The sequence below is a fragment of the Ornithodoros turicata genome, chromosome 1 (assembly GCF_037126465.1).
Source record: "Ornithodoros turicata isolate Travis chromosome 1, ASM3712646v1, whole genome shotgun sequence".
Lineage (NCBI taxonomy): Eukaryota > Metazoa > Arthropoda > Arachnida > Ixodida > Argasidae > Ornithodoros > Ornithodoros turicata.
Window position 1 is genome coordinate 198,007,059 of NC_088201.1, and position 15,568 is coordinate 198,022,626.

The following is a 15,568-nucleotide window of genomic DNA, read 5'->3' on the forward strand; positions in this document are numbered from 1 at the left end:
TTGTTCAAAGAGAAGTCGCAGATTTGTTAGTGTGTCAAAGTGACACAGCGCGCGTTATGATGTTTCCCGACACAAGTATCCTACGTGCGAACAGTCTCTCGAGTTTAGAGCTGGAATGCAGTGGTGAGCTGACGCCTGAGGAACACTTGTGAGCGCCGTCGCATTTTCAAATGCAGTCACAACGGAGACAGGATTCGATGTCCGTGCGACAAGCATTTCGCTCTTCGTTGAAACCTTCGCACTGCGATCAACGAAAGGAGATGCTCACCGTGAAATCGCACGCACTCGTGCGAGCGTCTCTCGCTTTAGGAAGTAGAGTGTGTGTGTGTTTTGCGAGTTCGAACTTGGTCAACGAACGCAACGATTTGGACTCTGTACGCACGGTGAATATTTGTTTCAGACTATTGAGTCAGTACGATGTTTCAAATAAATGTGTATTTCGTCCAAAATTTGCCTAGTAGTTCTGGAATACGGAATAACGAGCGTCGGGCATGAAAACCAGTAAAAGTGAAAGCCGATGCTAGCCAGTACGGAGCCGAATGGCGAACCAAACGGAGAGATTCCTGATTGGCCGAATGATAGGCATCATAGTTCATTTTCATTGGTTGCATGCTCAGTGTTGCCTGAATTATCTCAAACTATGGGCTCTATGGGGAGCTGTGGGAGCCTGACTCGGCCAGGCGGGCAGCTCCAAGCAAGGGCGCTGCGTCTCCGCGGCTCGCCGATGTCGGTTGACGGTTGACCACAACGACCAAAGAGGAAGTGTATTCGCGGGTTTGTTCGTGAGATATAGTGACTCTGGCCATGTACTGATATCCGATAAAGTATCAACCTACGGACATTCTAGCGGGGTCGGAATGCTTGGTGAGCTGACGCCTGAGGAACACTTTCGAGCGCTGTCGCATTTACAAATACAGTGACTAGAAGAGAGCGTTCGCAACGACAAAGGCATTTCCCGTGACTGTGTGACCTTCGGTGCACCGCCAGCATGAGAAGATGCTCATCTGTGAAACGCACGCACTCGTCGATTTCGCTCGCCTCCAGAAGTAGACTGTGTGTGTGCTTTGCATGTTCGAACTTGGTTTGGTTGCAGCCTATTGTCACGGTCCGTGAGCAGCCACCGCGTCACATTCCATGCATTGTCCGCGCGTTGCTTTCGCGGCCCGTCTCGAGTGGATGACACTTGTAATTCGGAATATTGGCCGTGCCATTAGGTAAAACCTTGAGAGGGGAGCGGCACAGGGTTACCGGCGGAAACACCGAACGATGTTTTGCCGTTCCGGCGTCTGGTCGTCGCCAGTCCCGTGCGCCTAACAAAGCCTCCCCTCCTCAGCCAATCGTGTTAATAAGTGGAGACCTTTTTGGTGTCGCCGACATGAAATTACCTGTGCGAGTGTTCGGAACATGAACGCCTACACCAAGGCAGTTGGTATCGGGACATCTCCAGCACAGGTCGCACACCTCAGTTGCGTATCGGGCGCCTCGGGACTGTACATCAGTGTTGGGCTGATGAAGTGTCTCTTCTAACCAGTGCGAGACTGCGTCCGAATTGATCTTCAACTCCGGATCCATCGTTGGTGTTGTGCGGACAATCTCCGACACGGTCATCTGTTCATCACTTCACCGCGACAAAGGACTCTCGTCTACCACCAGCACCTCAAGACTGGACACCCCGTCAGCCGCAAGTTAAATGTCTTTGTTCTGTTTATGTTTCGCAACGCCACGTTGCTATTGAGTGGTCCTAATTTTGTATCAGTATTATCTCGTGTCGAAGTGCCACGTATAAATGATGTTAATGGAACGAGTGTGTGACTGGCCTATTCTTTGATCGGGTGACTAGCTTTCCAACCCAACGTCATCCGGGATCATTCGGCCTCATCGGGGTCTAGACCTCACACCTGTGCGTTTGACATCTATTCAACGAACGAAACGTTCTGTACGCACGATGAATACATGAGTCAAACATTTCAGACTGTTCTACCTCTGTAGGAAGTTCTACCTCTGAGCGAGGATTGCCCATTCGAGAAAATAACAAACTCAACACATCGTTTAAATTTCCTTGGCCTGTTACGGCTCGTTTCTGTACATGACGACATCTTCAAGGTGCATATCCTGTGCCATGCAAACAGAGGAGTGGTTACATGAACTATCATTCATCAAGAAATCGTGAGAAGATCTTTGAAGGGATCAGTCAGACAATTGTGTTTGAGACGCCTTTTTTTTAGTTTTTTCTTATTGTTTCTCGATAAGAGTGTTGACTGATCACTGATAACATGACGGAGAGGAATAGCTCTGTTGAACAGTCCAAGATACAATCAACGCAAATGTATATACAATCTGAGGGGCACAGAGATCCAAGAACACATGTCAAGTATAAGAAACAAAGAGAAAATTTATTGCACAGCGCAGAAATGCAAATAATCAAAGTAATTGCATGCCACCCTACGCATCAGCAGAAAGGTCCTGCTTGATGCTGTTTTTGAAGGAAGCAAGATTATTGTTGGAACGAACGGGTTGAGCAGTGTTTCTCAAACTGCGGAATATGACCCCCAAATGGGTCATGAGCTGTTTCTTGGGATCATGGAGGGTCCAAGCATGCGTGCGACATGCTTTGAGCCGCACACACTAACGTATTGGTTTGCTTATATCAAGAAAGCTCATACATCGTTTTTATTAACATACATGATGAAACCAATCCTTGTTAAAAAACATTATTAAGCATTTTTCGGTAGGTCTGTCTGTGATCCATATCTTTTAAACGAATTACAATATAAATGTATACCCATCATTGGAAAAAGGTAAATCCTTGGAAGGTGGAGTGAAGGTTAAGGGGAGGTCGTGGTAAGCTTGGTACTACCTTAAGGGGTCACGTACTGGCAAAGTTCGAGAAACACTGGCGTAGTCGGATGCCGGTCCAAATTTGACTACCCAAAGATCAAAGGGAGAATGGACCAGAACCCAACCAGACCAACTTGCCTACCGAAGAGCTAAGTTTCGTTGACGTGTGAAACAGAGCTTTATAAAATGAATCAACCAAGCAGTGTGATTGAACTGGCCTATGCTGATTAGATTTAGAATATAGATTTTCAGTACCTTAAGGACTTTTGTATGTCTTGTCACAAATGCTAGACAAATGCAATCATGCATACATTGGTTGCATGTATACATACTAGGTTGCTGAGCCAAGACACATGGACATCCAAACGTTTGTGATTGTGCTAGTTATGTTCAAGCACATTATGATCTTGTGAATTCCCAGTAGCTGTTAGAACATCAGGCTCCCGGAATGTTGTTCTTATCTGCATTTCGGCAGTGGTTGGCGTTGACATGGCTGCACATTTTAACTCCTAGCGTCGTTGTTGAGACAACGTGTAGTTGTTTTGCATTTTTTTTCAGTGGTGTCACAGCAGGGTTACCATATCATGGCCAACAGGGACATAGGGAGAGGGGGAGAGGGGTTCAGAACACTTCATTTGGGAGAGGGAAAGGAGGGCAGAATCATCTTTCCACGTGTAAGTTGCCCATAGAACCCTCTCCCAAATATTTTCTGGTTGCACTAGCCACATTAGCATGTTAGATAACACTAGCTAGAGGCAAGATAGAAGCAAACTTGAATATACAAGGTATACTGATGTGGATGAAAATTTTAAAAATGACTGAGCATTGCATGTGAATTACATTATCTGAATGTTGATGAAAATCTGCCACCCTATTCTTGATGATATCTAAAGAAGGCAACTGAGCTGGTGTGATGACAATATATTTTCGTTAAATCTAACTCAATAATTATGAATTATATATAGCCGGAAGGAGTTTGCTAGTACTTGTTGAAAGGGTATACACTTCCCAAGAAAATTATTCACGTGACCATACACGACGGCCTTGAGCTCGTCAAGGCATTATATGTGGTATGCCAATTGATGTTAGTATACCTTCATGGTAAGAAGTATATGTTGCAACTGAAGAGATCAATACCATCAGTCAGGGGTGCTGTCACGAGGGCAGTTGTTTCGTTATAGTGCAGGAGAGTACTCAGTACTCGAGATAAATAAACACACAGAATAAAGCAGAAATTGCCTAGTGCAAATTTACTTCTTATTGGAGGAATATTGACATCATTCTTTTTTCCTATAATATTTCTCAGGTCAGAGTACTTTATAGGATTTACAAATTGCCACCTATGTGTGTTATATCTATATATCTACTCACAGTTCAATATATTTACCTCCTGTAATATCCCCCAGACCAAGAACCTGTGGTGTCATGTGAAGAATCTTTTGTTGGTCTACTGTTTGTGCATCCATGTCATCAGGACTAGCAGGGAATCCTCATCTTGCAACAAGTCAGTATTTCCTCCTTGAGAGACTGAGAGAGAGTAGGATAATCGTTCTTGCCTTTGTGAGTGAGGGAAAGCATTGAACTGTTTCTTTGTGCTCGAATAGAACTGGCCAGCAGGGCAACACTGCTTTGATTGTCGTCATGCGTCCTCTGACCGTAACATATACATTGTGTGGTGGTGTACAAGTGCTGCCTTGTAGTGATGTGAATTGAATCCTTTGAAACGTGCCATCCAGCACATCCCGAGTACCGAGCTGTATAGAACGCTCAGTGCAAGTCCAACACCGTCATGTAGTTTCCCTAATATAAACAAATTGTTTATGAAGGTAAAAATAAAAAGAAGGACACTCCAGTACAACATAGTGTTTTACAAGGACCTACACGGGCCGCCTCTATTGCATCTTCCTCTCTTTTTGTCAGTGGGGTGTCGCACAGCCGGAAGAAGACTTCCTGCTGTACCAGGTATGGGCCAGGTGCGAGGTATGGACTGTCCGGCCCATACCTCGCAATCATTGTGCCTCCAGGTACCTGTAGGCCCGTTGGCAGAGCTCATCAAACGTATGACGCTCTCGTTCCTTGAAGAACCCTCTAATTGCTCACGGAGTAGCAAATCTCGAAGGTTCTTACAATCTGTAGTAGTCTTGGATGTCGCTACCCACTTGTCGAACAAATGACTTAACCGTGCTCCGAACTGGACGGCAGTTTCTTTCTTGTCAGGCACACAGCTCCTAAACTTCTCCCTAAACCATTCGGGAGTATACCGGAAACTCGACAACAACGCAGCGCGAACCTGTTGATAGCTACTCGAGTCCTCTGCAGACAACCGCCCGAAAACAGGCAAGGCCTCTCCCGCTAGCTACAGACTTAGAGCCGTGGCCCACTGGTCACTCGGCCACCTGAAGGGTCGAAGGAGTCCAGGAAACAAGAATCGAGTGCGGACAAAACAAGGTCATTAGCTTGGACGGCAGAGGTGGTATGGGAGGAATGGGATTCATCCGAGGGTAGAAGGCAACACGAAAGCGCATCATCGTCCAAGTGGAGCCGTCCGCACTTGTACATGATGACTACGTTATATTCTTGGAGCCTAAGTATCCGAAGGCCGAGACGTCCGCTAGGATCTCGGAGAGTGTTAAGCCAGCAGAGCGTGGTGGTCGGTGAGCACCGCGAATGGCCTACCATACAGGTAGGGACGGAACTTGTTCGCAGCCCAGGCGACGGCAAGACACTCCTTTTCCGTAGTAGAGAAGTTCCGTTCAGCTTAGGAAAGTGTGCGGCTGGCGAATGCAATCGCATTATCCATGGCAACTGGAAAACGTTATGCTAATACGGCCCCAGTGCCTGTACGGCTGGCATCAGTGTTCTTCACCCAGTATTCCATGATGCACATGCCATCATTTGTTGGGATGTCTTCCTTTTAGTACTGACAAAATTCTTCTTGCACAGATGCAGGGTAAGTTACAAGTGAAAAGAAGCTCTGGTATGATTCGAACTCTTGGCTAGCAGTATGCTTCTGATGGGGGTCGAGGATCAAGGATTGCTTCCATGTTTCGTTCTGCGACACTTGGCCCCTTTCAAGTTCTGTTAGGTTCCTCATGCATGCGGCATTCCATTTGTCAGTCAGAGCTCTGCAAAATTCCCCCACATTATTTTTCACCTCAGCTGCATGATGTCTAGGTAGCATTGAAAGAACTGCTTTTTGTTTGCCTTCTGGCATGAACAGCCCTCCGTTTACAGTGTCCATAGCTGCAGCTAGCTCCACATGCACAAGATGGTAGTACCAAGGGACTAGGACTTGACCACTCTGTAGCTTTTTTTCGATTGACACCAAATGTTCCAGTACCTGTTGAAGTAGAACCGCCTTTGCATAGACCGCAGCTTTTCTATCAGAGAGAAGTTGTCTAGGATCAGAAGCTTTTGAGCTGCATTGATCCTTTTCCAGTACTTCAATTAAACAATCTCACATTTCCGTGACTACGCACAGGCATCTGTAGAAACTGTGCCAGCGTATGGGGACGACAGCAGGTGGCTTCTGCATCTCTCTGCATGACAGTTCGTTTGCCATGCCGATCTCGTGGTACGTCTGATACAGGTGATTTGCATGCTTGAATAGTGCCCGAACTCGATCACTGCTGCACGAACATCGGCAACACTTTCACACGAGAGGGCCTTATCCACTGCCACGTGGATCAGGTGCGGCAAGTCCTTCACGTGAATGATGTTTACGCCTTCCTTTCGCGCACCATCTTCCGCATGTACTCCGCGGAGTCACTGGCGACTGCAACCACGTCGCTCCAGTCTTTTCCCTATTCTTTCAGTACAGAAGTCAGCACAGCACCAATGCTATAGCTGTTGCACGCCTTCACGTGCACGACATATGCAAGGCCAATTGCTTTCTCTTCTTTTTCCGCGTCGTAGTAGCAGAAGAGTGTGTTGACGGTAGGAGTGCCGATGACGTATGGGGACTCGTCTACAACGATGCTTATCTTTGCAGTGGCTATCTTCTTTAAAAACTTCATTTTGGAGGCCTCAAACACCTGTCGGCGGTGCTTTTCTCTCAGCTGCTTCGCAGTGTCCTTGTGGCGGAATAAAAGCGCTAAAAACACAGGACGACGGACACACATTGCGCTAACTGTGTGTCCGTCGTCCTTGTGTTTTAGCGCTTTTATTCCGCCATGCCTTACCAACAGGCCCAGTCTGAAGTTTTAAGTATTGTCCTCGTGGCCGGGCAACACCTTTTGAAAAAGCGCCCAAGTTCACCGTCTAACAAAATCGTGCATCGCACCTTCTGCTTCTTTTTCCTTGCTCCGCTGTCATACGGTAATGTCGAAGATGGTTTGTTGTTTCGTTTGCTGCTCTAGCTTCTCGAAGTCCGCTTTCAATTTACCATGCCGTGCCGACGCCACGTGCGCTCTGATGCGATCATAAGGTCTTTTTATGCCGGATTCTGCGAAATCTCCAGGCAGCAGTACTTGCAGACCAACGTGAATTCCGCAGGTGTTTCACCGGAGTCCTGAAAAGCGTCCAGGCGCGCCTTCTGCTTAACCTCAAGATCCGAGTACTCCCTCGCCCAGTCGTGGACTGCTTTCTTTGGTCTGCCCATCAGGACAGCAGGCTTTGATCTCAAGAATAGGCGTCACACAAAGGTGCACGTTGCAAAACTGAACGAAGTTCGTGTGATAAGTGTGACCAAAAGCGTCCGACACGGACGCTTGAAGCATCCACAACCGAGGAGAACGCAGAAAGCCCGCCACTTGGTGCGCATGCGCAAATCAGATGTTGGATTGGATTGACTCGTCGCTCGGCTCGACACGGATTGAGACTAGCTGGTTAGCTTGCGCCCTCCTCTATGTTCTATGTTTGGCCGGTTTTTCGGGTTTTACTGACATCATCGGGGCGCAAATATCGGGTTTAACCCGAAGTCTGATAGTTGCATTCGGGGGTACAAACGCGGAGAAATAGGATTAAACCTGAAAACTTCTGGCCCTAAATATGTAATAACCTGGTATAGCTATTATATATAATAACACTTCAAATGTCAAAACTAGGACATGGAACTCCAATACCAGATGGTCAGACGGTATAATACAGGTAAACTTGCCATCACCATGTATTTCACAAAATGCTGAAAATAAATTGATTTATTCACTCCAAGGAACTACTCAATTTCTCACCTTAGATACATTTTTAGCGCTCTGTCTTTCACTTTTCAACATATACTACATGCTTCAAAACTGCAGAATGTTGTGTGAAGAAGTGTCACACACTTCATGTGCAACTGGCAAGTCTTGAGATGCCTGAGGTGGCCTTGGTTGTAGTGAGATATATCACGTCCGCACGCATGCTCACCATCTATGAATTCCTTTAAAGGGCAGGAAAAAAATTGTAACAACCTCGTGGTATATACCACATTCCGAAAAGATGGTCCCCTGCCTGAGCCCGTACATGGTCCCTTACCTGAGAGACCAACGTTGACGTAGGTGTCATTACCAGTGCAGGTGTCTTCCTCTCCTGTACCTTCCACCTCCATGAATTCATCACCCTAACATTGTTAAAGGAGCCATACAAATTTATGAGGATCCCTATTTCCAATTCAGTTCACTTAGTTTCGATTCACCAGGCAAAAAAGGCATTAGCCTGACGAGGTGCCTGGCTCCAATACAGTGTGCGATAATTGAGATATTGACACTACGAGCATACAACAAATCACAGTCACGTAAATCAGATACAATTGCACCAAGCTGTGCACATACACACACACACAAATGGCCTGCCTCTAATATGACTTTAACAGTGTGTAATACCCCTGTCACACGGGCATTTCGATCCTTCTCGAATCCGATCTGCATTGAACTTCCCGAGCACGCTCGAGTTTTGACGCTGCTACACGGCCACTTTCAATGCGCATTGAATGGTTGACCTGTGCAAATAAATAAACGGAACTCATTAATTTCGCGTTTCCTATATAACAGCGATATTAGTGGTAATTTATCGTATACCGATGTAAGCACCATTTGTAGCTTCGCGCGCATGTCCGTCTTAAGTTATGACAGTTCACCGGGGTCGAGGATGCAAATGGCGGCCGTCGAGCAGTCTTGAAATTCTCAATCCTGTTATGGGAACTGTCTTGAGTCAAGCAGGATCAAAGTTCGATCCTGCTTGGAAGCGGCCGTGTAGCACCATCCGATCTGCATTGGGTTCAAGCAGGTTCGGTCGAGCAGGATCGAAAATGCCCGTGTGACAGGGGTATAACTCTGTGTTGAAACTGGACACGGGAAGGTCATTTCCAACCAGCAAATTTGTTCGGAAAAGTCGGAATGAGGAACCAAGTTGTTGCTCAACGGACGGTTGCTTCTCATCGTCTATATTTTTCAAATGCGATTGGCAAAATCTGTACTTCTCTTCGTCGCTGTCAGGACACCCTCCAGCACTGCGAGGTCATAGCTGCAGCTGCTGTTGAACGCCCAGTATCGTATGTGACTGAGTGCCCGCGGAGAAATCTCGTTTTGACGATATAACCGAGATGCGTGTCAAATGAAGTCCAACAGTCTACCTCGATCAATTGGTCGGTTCCAAAATATATCAAAAAAGAAAACTTGAAAATACAGCGCGCTGGATCCCGGAAGTGGTCGTAGCTAGTTCCGCATTCCACGGAAGTCGCTAATGGGATTATCCCAGTTATAAAACAGGACGCAGATGTCGAATTATGTACATACTTTTTATTCCCAGACATTGTGACAACAGTATATTGGCTTAGAAACGTTGGTTCTTCCAGAATGTTTTTGTTGTAGTGCTTGATCACGTGACGGCATTCTGCGCCTTGATTGCATGGGAGTTTGACGTCGTCCCAGTGGGATGACCAGATGAGCTTTTTTTCTATATGCGTACGTTTTCTGGGTTTGACATTATGTGTGCCGGCGTCGGAGTGGACAGCGGTGTTTACAATTCGGGATTACAAAATCTACGGGGTGTTGAGGCATGCATTTTCGTATGTAAAGTTTCTTTCGTGCATTCTATCCGTAGCCGCTCCGAAAAAGTCCCTCCAGCTTCTGGTCAAAGACCCTTTAAGATGGAACAGGTGGTAATTACACAGTCCGATTACATAGGCATTATGGCTGCACATTACTTAACTGTCTGCCGGTTTATGCTGCTGAATAATTTGCAACAACACCTGGGTCATTCCACGCCCACTGATCCAGCGATGCTGCTCGACCACCGCTGATTTTCACGAAAAAAATCAGAGTTCATTGTGATGATAGGCGTATCCCAAATCCAAAATATTAGCCTCAAATAGCGACGCGTTCCGACGCTAAGGGGCTCTGAAATTCGCGCTTCGAGCAAAAACCGTGACCCCTCTGAAAGCGTGTTGTGAGCGTTCTACTGCACCGAAGAAGCCCAAAATATAAACGTATGTTCCAGAAGGACAATATCACAAACTGACCGAATGTGATTAGTTTACCGCAAAATTTGGGATTTGCGAGATTCTGGGAAACACTTCAAAATTTGCCCAACTGTGACATTTTTTATCAAAATAGCAACAGCATCTACGAAGGCGAAATTTTGCAGGTGTGAATCCCCTCGGGAGTTGTCTATAATAAAAAAAATATTCAGCCTTTTCTCAACGATCTAGGCGTTTTTTTTTTTTTTTTTCAGAATTTTCAATGGCGATAAGAAGCTAGAAATATGCGCTTCACATACAACTGTAGAAGAACACCTCATTTATGCGTGGAGAAAAAATCAGGAAGGTGTCTTTTGATAAACTGAATAAATAATTTCTTTTTTCGGCACTATACTCGCCACGTAGGCTCTGCAGCGCGGTCACCAAGTATAAGCGCGCGCTGATCCTGCTCGCCTCGAAAACCTTGAGGTGAAACTCAAATTTTAGCAGAAGGAATGCCCGAAGCTCTTCTGAAAGTGAAATAAGTCAATATTCTACATATATAAGAGCTCTTTCGACCAGGCCCAAAAGGCTAGGCAGTTCAAGTTCGCTTGACTATTGATGTCCCTTTTCCTTTTTTGGCGCTTGCCGCCATGCTGCTTAAAGTATGTCTATAAATTTCGACCTTGTGCACCTTCAGTTCCTTTTTGCGCCTGTTGGGATATCACCCACCCTATGGCTAAAGCGCGCGGATTTATGAGCAAAGTCAAAGCTTCCGTCTCAATTTCGTTTATGGTCACCCAGATCATGAAGCGTCAAGATTTGGTTTTTGAATATTTTTTTTATTTCAATGGTTTTCGAATAATTTGCTGCGAGCCTCTTCAACGTTCCCCTGATGCCGTCACAGGAACCCTTCCCATGTGACGCCGCACAAAAAATGCAAATAAGCTCATACCAAATTCATTTACATGGTGGCAGAGATTGACGAACTTTTTGTTTTGTTTTTATACTATGACGCAGCACCATCTGTAAAATATTCAATGTTAAACTTTCTCAATGTGAGGTTTGTCCGCGGTGAAACGTTGTAGGAGTTGCCCTTGAAAAACGTGCACTGCTCAGTTATCATGCGTTAGTGAGTCTGATACCATTTACAAGTCTCGTGCTGTGGGTCTTTGTCCTGTCTGTCGACATCACGGAAATAAACAGTGATAGGATGAACAGTAGCCTGGCTGTCGTGCCAGTACGCATTTTCTGTCGCGCCTGGACCGAAGACATGCGATGTGATGTGACGAGCGGGAATATTGAAATCGCAGAACCCGCAGTAATTCAGCGGATTTCAACATGTGCGCTCATTACAGCGCAGTGGCCCAAAGCTGCACCGCGTAGGATCATTAGCGTCATGCCTGAAGACATGAACAAGAAAAAAGGTTTTACAGAAATGACATGCATGATTTTAAGAAAACGTCATGGAAGAAAATGGGGTCACTGTGACACAAGGAAGGAATAAAATCACACCATATACGAAGTGTGAGTTGTGATACAATAATTGATTTTAGTTTCAAAAATATATATCGCAATATGTGCTATAGATGAATTTCGTTAAAAATATACTATACGCTATAATCCCATAGAGGAACTTTCATATGGAATACCAGTCGCGAGCAAATGGAGCGAAGGAGAGAAAAGCCACAGAATAGAATATGTTGCTCTAATTCGTTGCTTCCCATGGAACAACCAGCAGTAAAACAACCTACTGTAAAAGAAGGAGGGCAATTCAACACTCACCGCTGTGGAGGTCCTTTGCTGGTGCTAGCAGTCACCAAAGTGTCATCGGAATCTCTATGTTCAATATATCCGATAGTGCAACGACGACGACCACCAAAAGAAGTTTTTTGAGCAAACGAGCAACACAAATTGCACGTGTGCAAGTCTGTCGAAATTGAACTGTCTCTTGAAACTGCAGCTAATATAGGATACTCCTGTGCAGAATATGTTGTACGTTTGAGTTACAAAAAGGAACAAAAAAGACCAAAGACCGAGTCGAACTGGAACTGATGCTATAAGAGATTGCTATTGTACCAAGTGCGGACTGTCCTCCGACCAAGCCCGCCAAGAAAGATGAACAAGGCAGTGAACATGAGAAGCGAAGCGAGAGCCTTGAACCGGCTGTGCGGAAGCTTGTGAAGATGAGTCACCCGGCTTGGGTCGAATACTAGATATTTCACACCGAGTCTGCTTCTAGAATGCCTGTGAGACATATCCTCACTAGTGCTCATTCTTTTGTGCATTTGAGCGTATAGGTGCGTGGTCGGTAGTTTCAGTGAACTGTGTGCAGCCGCGACATTGAGATGGTCGAAAGCTCTTACCTAAATAGGGAAATTACCATTTCAATGGTGATTCACTCCTCTTGTAGAACAGCTTCCAGCACTCCTTTGCTAAAACTTCAGTTTTACCTCAAGTTTTTTTTTTAGTTCAGGCCAGCAGGACCAGCATGCGCTTATGACCGCGCTGCAAAACCTGCTTCGCGAGTATAGCGAAAAAAAAAATGCATATATATAGTTCTTCAGTTTATCAAAAAAAAAACCTTCCTTATTTTTTCTCTAGGGATAAATGCGGAGTTCTTTCACAGTTCTATGTAAAGCGCATATTTCTAGCTTGTTATCGCCATTGAAAATTTTAACCCTGCAATGTAGACTTTTTAAGGATTTCCATGAATTTACGAATTTTTTACAACACCTAGATCATTCAGAAAATGGTTAATACTTTACTATTATAGACTACTCCCGAGGGGCTTCACACCTGCAAAATTTCGTTTTGGTAGATGCTGTAGCTATTTTTATAAAAAATGTCAAAGTTCGGCAAATTTTGAAGTGTTCCCAGAATCTCGCAAATCCCAAATTTTGCGGTAAACTATTCAAATTCGGTCAGTTGGTGATATTGTCTTTCTAGAAAACAAGTTTAAATTTTGGGCTTCTTCGGTGCTATAGAACGCTCACAACACGCTTCCAGAGGGGCCACAGTGTGTGCTCGAAGCACGAACTTTAGAGGCCCCTAGCGCCGGAATGCGTCGCTATTTGAGGCTAATATTTTGGATTTGGGATACGTCTACCACCACAATGAACTCTGATTTTTTTTTTCCTAAAAATCGGCGGGGGTCGAGCAGCATCGCTGGATCACTTGGCGTGGAATGAGCCACCTACAAAATAGGTGCGTTGAACGCGAATGGTATGCGCATATTGGTGTAAGAAAGCATGGGACGCACTTACCAGCTTCAGAAATGCACTCGTATGCCTTCCTTCATTTGAAAGTTGTGTAGGATCACCTGGTACTGCTGTAGCCTGAGAGGATACAGCTGAGAAACAGTGGACCGGCACTTGTTGCATCAGCAGAAACAGAGCGACCCACGGAACAATTTTGTACAGACACCCTCACTTTTTGAACCGGGCATAACAACTAGCAGGCGTTACTGAGACGTTCCCTCATCTGGTGAACATCGACGGACGTCCAGCGATGGACTTGAACAGTATATTCAGCAATGCCGCTTCACCATTACCACAAATTGCATCCTCAGGCCATCAACCCATGGTTAAAGGAACTGTAAAGTGAAATTTGACCCCCCCCCCATTTCTGTGTGCGACCTGGTAGTGTTTGCCTGTGTGATGCCTCACATAGAGCCTAAGCGCTCAAAGCGCGTTAATTATTACACAGCATACATTAGAAAAATTAAATCGGACGGTAGGTTGCGCCCCGCAACAGCTAAAAAAGTCATGATGGGAGTACTCCCGTCACGTGATACCTAAGTAGTACACAATGAACTTAGGACCGGCTACTAATCTCCAGTAAATACCACTTTTAGAATCACAAGAATTACTGGGACACATATCGAAGCAACAATATCCCAAAATACTGTCAGCGCGGTCAGCGCCCTCTGTTTGTTCTCCTCCCAACCATATCGCACGACGACGGCGTTTATTGCGGGCTTACGAAGTTTGTGTACGCAAAAAGGTTCATTTCAAAATTAAACAAAGCTTCACCTGACAGCGATGCGAGATATCTACTTTAATGTTCGGGGATACACCAAGTGTGCTCTTTCGACAAGGGACGTTGTGTACCACAAGATGCCGACGGAAAATGCGCGGAAACGAAAGTTGCTGCAGGCGCTTGGTCAAGACATTCGTGAGCCACGCCGTGTTTGCTCTACCCATTTCTCTGACGAGTCGTACGAAATGGTAGCAGCAGATTGTCGAAAACTTCTCCCTACCAGTCTGACACCAGTGTTTCACCTTTTGACGCCTGACGATGCGAACACCAGTGCACACGAGGTATGTATTTACCGATACACAGGAATAGTAATGTGGTTCACTTCAAACTCAAACTGATTTTCGTGATGCCTACACTGCGTAATGTACCAAACGCAAAACCCCTCTTAACCTAGGAAGCCCTGAGCTCTCGCAGGAGAACATAAGTGCCAACTAAACTATGTGCCATAGATGCTGATGGTATTCTTCATTCATATCAGCGACACAGGCTTCCATCGTGGCTGACACCTATTGTCCATACACACTCATACTCACAGGTAGGTCAAGCTCTTGTTTTGTTTAACATTTTAACTCCTGAAGTCATCTCACCTATAAGACCTACTAGAAAGGATGCAGACTCCCCCTCGCGACACAGGTAGGATTACCAGAACTCACGGCCGTGTTGCAGAGCACAGAGTGGAAACCAACAGGCAGGAATTGGAAAAAATATAGCACTCGCAAGAATTTGAAACTCGGAAGTAAAAGCGTGCAAACGCATGACTCAACACCTCTCAATATTTATCCAGTGATGAATTCAACACCTATTGTCCACACATACTCATACTCATAGGTAGGTCAAGCTCTTGTTTTGTTTAACATTTTAACTTCTGCATTCCTTACAGGTGCATGATATGACAATACCTGCACCACTGGTGGAAACAGCTGTTGCGTCATTCTGGAAATCTGAAGACGACAGTTTTGAATGGCCTGCTGATACAAGTTTGCAGATACTAAAAGCTTTTCTACTTTGCATTGTTGTGCCCTCTGCTTCACCAGACCAGAGGAAGTAGATCAAATGTGCATCATCACGAAGTAGCCACAGATGTTCACGTCACACTTTTCACAACAAAAGCTGGGTGCCGAAGTGAACACAATTTATCTTGGAAACGTCGGCCAGAGGCGAACAAGATGGCTGCGGGGAACATCCTGTTGTCTGGCACAATCCTTTTCAATGGGACCAGTGCAGCCAAAGTGTGAATTCATAGCGCCTTATGTTTTCACAGATTCAAATGTCAACTTGTAGTATTTGCTGCTGACCAGGTTCCCTGGTTACTCG